The sequence below is a fragment of the Culicoides brevitarsis genome, chromosome 1 (genome assembly GCF_036172545.1).
Source record: "Culicoides brevitarsis isolate CSIRO-B50_1 chromosome 1, AGI_CSIRO_Cbre_v1, whole genome shotgun sequence".
NCBI classification, from domain to species: Eukaryota; Metazoa; Arthropoda; class Insecta; order Diptera; family Ceratopogonidae; genus Culicoides; species Culicoides brevitarsis.
The window spans coordinates 28694258-28702847 of NC_087085.1; positions in this window are offsets into that span (position 1 = coordinate 28694258).

The window sequence follows — 8590 nt, forward strand, 5'->3', positions numbered from 1 at the left end:
TTAAAGATATTCTAAGATTTAAAAAATTTTTAAAAAATTTATAACCTCATGTTTTATATTTTTTTTAGATCAAAATCTGCTGAAAGTAAATAGGAACACTTCACAAAAGGCCCCAAAGAGATTCAATAAGTAAAACTTGACTTATTGCGTTAAAAAATTTGTATGAGCTCTCACAAAATGTAATCAAGTTCATTTCATGAAGAAACAAAACCAACAAAATTTCCTTTCATGCACTTTTAATCACCTCCAGAAGTTAATAATAAATGATGAATAAACGAATTAAATTTATTCCGTTTGTCCAAACTTTCAGTGCAATTATCTCGATGCTGACACAGAGTAAGCCACAAAAGACACTTACATGCCGTGCCAAGGAGAAAAAGGAGGAAAAACAAATCCCTTCTTTGTGGTTCATTCATCGAAAATATACTCTGATGGCTTCGCTTTAACCAACTTTTAAGTCCTTGTGAAAGTCATAACTTTATCCTCAAACCAGAAAAAACCTTTTTGTACTAAATAAACCGAAAACTTTGTCTTAACTTTATCTATCTCCGTAGTGCGTGAACCGTAGCAATGCATTCTCACAGAAAATCTCTCCACTCTTGGGGGACACTTTAGATTTGATTAAAAGGACTCCTTGGTGAATTTCGATTGCCTTTGTGTGAAAACCGATGATCTTTTCACTTAAAATTATTTCTCTCTCTGGCTTGGACGATTTTTATTGAAAAGTAAAGTTTGCTCATTTCGAAAATTTTGTTTGAAGGCAAAACGGACTTTTTAATGGATTTCTCTGCGGCTCTTTATTACATTAAAATCGAACGTTCTTCTTTTCACGAGCGCACCAATGAAATATTTATCGAACAATTTTCATTAAAAAAGTTTGGAATTCATTTATTTTTAAATAGCTTTTCGAGGAATCGTCATTTTTTTGTCGGTGCCTCGAGTGAATTGAATTAGCGGAAAATATTAGACGCAGAAAATTATTTAATGTCACAACAAAAGTAATTAAAAAAGCGCGTAATGCGTTTAATTTTGCTTGCATGAATTCCGAGAAAAACTCGACGAGACATAATCGTGTAATTTCTGTTCCGAAAAACATTCACAGAGAATAATCTTTTGTAACCCCTTTTTCGTACTTCAACACTTTTCGTCGGCATCGTCGTTTTTCTCATAATAATTCACTTAATAAATTATTTATTTTATTTAAGAAGCTGCCTGCTGTCTTTTTTGGTAATTTTGACAAAACCACTCAAGTAATAAATGTAGAAAAAAGACGTACAATGTTTTTGTGCTGCCCGAAGCGTTTTAAATGCGTGGCGCATACAGAAAAATGAAAAGTTCTCGGGATTTTTTTCATGGATGTGTTAGAGAATTTAGTTAACTTTAATTTGGCGCTTAGAAAACTCAATCACCAGGCTGTTAACAAAAAATTATTTTTTTGAACAAAAATGAAAATTTTTCGTAAATTTATAAATATGATGAATGGATATTTTTGGACACAGTGGTTTATGAGAAAAATTGATTAAATCCTTTTTTTTTTTTTAATGTGAAAATTGATTTTTTTAATTAAAATTATTCTCTCAAAAATTTAATTTAAAGTAAAAAAAATTAAAATAAAACGGACTTTTTATAATTTAATGATTACATTAAAAATTAAATATTACTTTTCAAGCGTAATGAAATATTTATATAAAATTTTCAAATTAAAATTTATTTTTAAATATTTTTCGAGGAATTTTTTTTGTCGGTGCCTCGAAATTACAAATAAATTTATTCAAATTTTTTAAATTTTTAACTAGTTTTATCAATTAAAAAATTCCGTAATTTTAATTTTTCATGAATTTCTCCGATTCAGAATTTCAAAAAATTTATTAAAAACTTTTTAATTCACTTAATTTAAATTTTTTATTTTAAAAAGCTGCCTGCTGTCTTTTTTGCAATTTTGAAAAGATTTTTTTACAATTTTTTGTGCTGCCCGAAGCGTTTTCACCAGGCTGTTAACAAAAAATTATTTTTAGAAGAGTTGAAAATTTATTTATGATGAATGGATTTTGGACACAGTGGTTCAAATTCCTATTTTTTAAATTTAAAATAAATAATATTTAAATAAATTAATATTTAAATTTAATTTTAAATTTTTTTAAAGAATAAAATTAATTTATTTATGAAATTATTATTTAAATCAATGATTTTTTTTACAAAATTAATAATTTTATTAATCAAAAATTAAATTAAAATAAAAAAAATTTTTAATTAAAAATTTTTAAATTTATTTTTTTTTTAATTTCAATTAATTTTTTTTTTAAAAATTTTTAAATTAAATTTATTTAATAAAAAAATAATTTAAAAAAAAAATAAATTAATTTAATTTTTAAAATTATTTTTTTTTTTTTGAATTTAAATATTTAAATAAATTTAAAAAATATTTAAAAATTTTAATGAAAATAATTATTTTTTTTTGTGCATTTCATTTATTTTAATATTTTTTCACTGTTTATGTAATTAAATAAAATAAATGAAATTGAAAAAAAAATAAATATTTAATTAAAATTTTTAAAATTTTTATAAATTTTAAATTTATTAAATAAATTAATTAATTAAAAATATTTTTAAATAAAATTATTTTTTTGTTTTAAATTCTGAGTCTTTAAAAATAATTTTTGCTCCTATTTTTCATTTTTATTTAATATTTTAATCAAGTTTGACCTTCAAGTTTAGCAAAGTGATATTTAATCTTCGCCCACAGTCAACAACGAGTTAACAATCAAAATATCCGAAAAATTGAATTCCAAGTATTTGCAATTTAAAACTTTTCCTTCCAACAAAATATGAAGAAACTTCAAAGTACTTATCAAAATTTATTATTTTATGAGTGTGCCGGGTGTGTCTATTACAACGCGACAGTGATTGAGGAAGCTCTGTCTAAAGGAAACAATAATCATTAAAAAAAGAAAAAGTTTAGAGAAAAACGAAATCCATTAAATGTGATTGAAAACGTTTAAAAGTTGTCTCACTTTACTTCCGAACCACACAAAAAAAAACATAAAATTGCTAATTTTACCATTAAATCCTTTACATTTATTTCCTCCATTCACTCAAATTTTTTCTGAAGGTTGCTTGTCAAGCCAACAAGCTCTTCAAGTTGCCAGAAATCCGTCGAGTTGAGTGAAAACGTTTAATTCAATGTAAATTGTTCTCATTTTCTTCCACTTGAGCTACTTTCAATGCAAAAAATGCTACTTGAAAAAAAAAATTACCAAAAAAAAAAAAAAAGCTTAGTGACAGTTGAAAAATGCATGCGGAAATCATTATTTAAAAATCTTGTGCTTTTTAGAGTGCCGCACGAACGGAAAAGGAAGATAAGCAGCAAGAAGTGCAAAAAAATTTTTTAACACTTCATTTGCCTTCACTTTTCCATCCACTTTGCAGGCATCCTTGACCATTTTAAATATGGATCGTATTTTCCCTCGGGATTTTTCCTTGTGCATTCTTTATAGTTTTCTCTTTTTGCTGTATAGAAAAAGTGAAAAAAGGAAAATAAAATATGAAAACTGATGGAATGAAAATTTTTAGCGCATTTTGATTGAATTTTTAGATTTTTCTTTTTTTAATCATTAAGAAATTTAAAAAATATGAAAAAAATTTCAAATCAAAAGTTAAAAAAAATATTAATTATTCATTTTTGTTTTTTTTTTAATTACTATTTTTAATTTTTTAGCTTTGAATTTTTGTTTAATTTTTTTTTAAATTTTGAGAATTTTTAGAATTAAATTAAAATTTTCGAGACAGAATTTAACAATTTTTTTATAAAAATTTTCTATTATCTGTTTTTTTATTTCAAAAATTTTAATTATTTTTAAATAAATAAAATTAATTTAATTAAATTTAAATGTTATTTATTATTTTTTTTTTCATTTTTTAGGTTTTCCAAATTTTTCCGATTTTTTGTCTGTTTTTTTACATTGGGGGCAAAATAAATTTTTTCAATATAAATTTTTTTTTTATTTATTTTTTTTTTTTTTTTGAGGTAAATATTTTTTTTATATATAATTTTTTTTTTTATTTAAATTGATAAAATTATAATTTTTAAAAAAAATCTTTTATTGAATATCATTTTTTTTATTGAATTTCATTAAATTTTTAATATTAATTTTAATTTACGTTAATTTTTGCAATTTAACTAATTTATAGCAAAATTTAATTAATTTTTCATGACTTTAAGATATTTTACAAAATTATTTTTAATGAGATAAATTTAAAAAATCGATACAGACAGACCGTTGAAGTTAAAGTTCAAGATTTTAAAAATGCACTAAAAAAATGTTGTGAAAATACGAGAAAATAGAAAGAAAAAGAGTTAAGTGGTGGAAAATGGAAACCCGTTTCGGCAAAAAATGCAAAACAGTAACAATGGGGTGGTTTCTCGCATTTTTTGCTTCTTCTGAATTGCAAACGTGAGAGCCTTATGAAAACACTCAATTATTATTTTTCCTCTTTTTATAGGAACCAAAGGGCGTTTCCTGCTTTTATTCGATAAGAAACGCGGAGAAAAAATAAAACGTTAAACCTGTTACTTGTAAATAAATATTTTATTTAATCCGCGAGAAAAAGTCTCGAGTTTCCACAAAGAGTTTTATGTAAAATGCCACTTTTATTCCTCTTGAATAATAACAATAAGTAGCATTTGATCATTATCATCTGGATATCATAAAATTTGCGGTATTATTATTTCCTCGACAGATGCTCTTCTGCACCACTACAATTACTATAAACTTGTCTGGTTTTCCGCTTTCTTTCCTTTTTCTTTCATTTTTTATATTTTTCCTACAAGAAAAAACTTTCATTTTAAAGAAACGCACGTCAAATTGGCAAAAGAAAAGCAAATGAAGAAAGAAACGGAATATTTAATAGACATTGAGATAAAAGTTTTATATCATTAAAACGTCTCTGTTTCCGTAAAGAAGGCACAAGATGGCAAAGAAACGAAACTTACTTCACTTTTATTATTATTTAAAACTATTTTAAATAATTCGTTTGGTGTGTCGTTCATTTTTTTTTTGCCTTGTTCTCGAATGAATAGACGAATGAAGAGCAAACAACTTGTGAAAGAAAAGAAATGAAGAAGAAGAAATAACTTTTCCACATAAATTTTTTATTCTTGGTTAGTTTTCTGTCATGTTTTACTCAAATATTGAAAGCAAATGTCGTCTTTTTTTGTTCTTTTTCATGTCTTTGTCGAAGTGAGATCTCAAGGAAAAGCAAGAAGAAACTTTTGTCATGTAAAATCGTGTCAAGATTTGCAAGAAAAAAAAGAACATTTTGAAGAGTGTTATTGTTTGACAACTACATGAAAACTATATGGTTTCAAGTTAATAATAGAGTAAAATGAAAACATTTTTGTGATGTGTCGGACTTGTGGTTTTGTGGTGATTTTTTTTTCATGTCGGCTTTTGTTGAAAGTTATTGAAAATAAAAATGATGTTGAATAAAATGAGGAATTTAATAAAAATCTGAATGAAAATTTTTTCGTGGAAAATTTCTCATTCAATTTTGTGATGGAGATTTCCTCCCGTGGAGCTTTTGAAAATACTGTTATTGTCGTCAATTTTAATGATTTTATTTTTTTTTGCATTTTTATGTAGGTGGCGGAAAAATGCAAAAATTTTCCTAAATTTTTCATTTTAAATTTCAAATTTTTTTTTGAGTAAAAAAAAAATTAAAATTTTTAAATTTATTGATTTTTTTTTGAATTAAAATATTTTTAATTTTTTTAAAACAAATTAAATTTTTAAAAAAAAAATGTTTCATTTTAAATAAAAAAATTTAAAAATAAATATTTTTTTATAAAAAAAAATTTAAATTATTCATTTATTTAATTTAAATTAAACCGTTTCTAATTTTTTAAAAATTAAAATTAAAATAATTTATAAATAAAAAAATTAATTTTTAATTTCTTAAAAAATTTTTTTTAAATTTTTTTCTTTTTTATTTTTTCAATAAATCCATTAAAATGCATACTTAGGGGGGGGGTGGGGTTCAATTTTAAACGGATTTAAAATTTGGAATAAGGGTATTTACATTTTAGTAAAATTTTTAAAAATTTTAAAAAAAAATTATTTAAAATAATTTTTGAAATTGTCAGACTTGTTATAATTTTTTCAAAATTTTCTTAAAAACTTCGATTTTTAACATAAATTTTCTTTCCTTAATTTTTTCTCACAATTTTCATTAATCTTTCACATAAATCGAAATTTTTCACATAATATTTTCTTTTACCAAAACCTTTTTCTTCATTTTTCGATTGACCTGCAAGCCAATAACAATTTATTTCAATAAATTCCATTTTTTTTTTGGTTCGTCGTTGTAAATAAATGCGAAAATCGTTAACATGACAATGCGATAATATATTCTGTTGTTTGTTTATCTTTTTATCGAACGCAACGTCTGCTAGCCTCACACGCTGGTAAGACTGGTAATCATGACAACGCATGCAATATGTTACTGTAAACGTTGTACAGCATCATCATTTTATCTGATTATCGGTTTTCTGTGAGTCTGTTTGTTTGTGTTCGAACAACAACAATAAAAAACATTCACATCTGATATTCACGTAAACAACAGAAAAAAATAAAACACAATTTTTTATGCATAAAAAAAATGTAAAGCTGAAAAAAATATTCATTTCCCATCGATAACAAACTTTTTTTTTATTCTTTTTTTTTGAGTGAACTGAATTGTGGCGTGGTGTGGGAAGAAAGATTTTGATACAACGAAAAAAATAAAATAAAATAATATAAACATTAAACTTAACCATAACCATTAAATTAAAGCTAACACGGAAAAAAGTTTTCACAAAATTTTAGAATGTGCATAGGGAAAAATTTCAAAGTGTGCATGAGGTCGAAATCCTAGAATGTACAATGGGACATTTAAATTTGATCAATTTCAGAATGTGCATAGGGGGTAATCTAAGAATGTGCATCGGGAAAAAATCTAAGAATGTGCATCGGGACAAAATTCCAAAACTTTCCAACTTTCCAAAACCGCATCCCAATGTACATTTTAAAATTCTGCCCAATGCACATTCTTAAATTTTGTCCCGATGCACATTCTTAAATTTTGTCCCGATGCACATTCTTAGATTTTGTTTCGATGCACATTTTTAGATTTCCCCCTATGCACATTCTGAAATGGCAGCCCAATTCACACTCCAAAATTCCATCCCAATTTTCATTTGAAAATTTTCATCCCAATGTACATTCTCGAAAATATGCCCCAGTGCACATTTTTTTAAATAAAATATTTAAAAAAAAATTAGAGCACTTTTGGAAGTGATTCAAAACAAAAAAGGCTGCAGTAAAAATTTAAAAAATAATAAAAAAAAAAATATTTAAGCTACTTTGAACTTCTAACGTTCGATTTTTATAATTAACTGAAACAGATCAAAAATAAACTGACCTATTTTAATATTTAAACTGAACCACTTTAACTTTTTTTCCGTGGCATAGATTGTGTAAAATAACAATATAAAAAGTTTTTCTTTCGCTCCTGATGTACCTTTAGCTAAAAACATTAACGTGCAAGTGTATTATGTTTATTATTTGTAGAAGAAAACCTTATAAATAAACCACCGTGCATTGCATATTGTTATTTATTTTTATTTATTTTGTGTTGTGGTATGTGATAAAGCTCGCACGCAAAAACGAAGCCCAAAAAGGAGAAAATTACGAATGTGATTGATGATGTTGTTGCTTTTTCGCCAAAGCTCGGTTAGCCCATGCAAAAATTGAAGTCAGATGTTGTTTATCTCAAGTTTTATGCGAATACAATCGCAATTTGCCCCGTGGATGAAAGCAAAAAAAAAAGTTTTTAATAACAAAGAAATACTTGAAAAACAACAAAAAAGAGCAAAACTTTCGATGACGCCTTCGCCCAAAAAAAAAACGAGAAAAAAAGGCGATGAAATTTAATTGTCTCGTTCTTCGAGCACCACTTGTCCTTTTTTTATCTTTTTTGTGTTGAACTTTGTATTAAATTAAAATAAATAAAATCAAAAAGTGAAACTCTTGAAATTTTCATCAAAAGAAACGCCAGAAAAAAAAGTAGGAAAAAATGTCAATGAATGTTTACATTGACCTTTCTCTCGTAATTAATATTAATTGTGTGCCATCAATCTCTTTTCGTTTCTCGGAAAGATACTCGAGTATGAAACAAAGAAAACGACAAAAATTAGGCACACAAAAAAAATCTGCAAAAGGCTTTATTGAAACATCTGTTTTTATAACCGTAATCCTATTTAATTAGTTCAATCTTTCCATTTTTTTATTGTTTTGTTTCTGGTTGCGTCATAAATTTTTTGAATGTCATTATTTGAATGGAGGATTTTCTGGTTTTGTCTTGAGACATTTTGTCGCGTTGAAAGCTGTGAAAAATGGGGAAAAAAAGATTAGTTTTTTTTTTTGAAAAGGCGAATGAATGAGTGATGATGGGAAAAAACGGATGAAAAGTGTCGTTTTTACGCGATTGTCATGCAAAAAATAAATTTTAAAGGCGTTTGATATAGTTTTGAAGGAGATTTAATTAAGCGTATTTT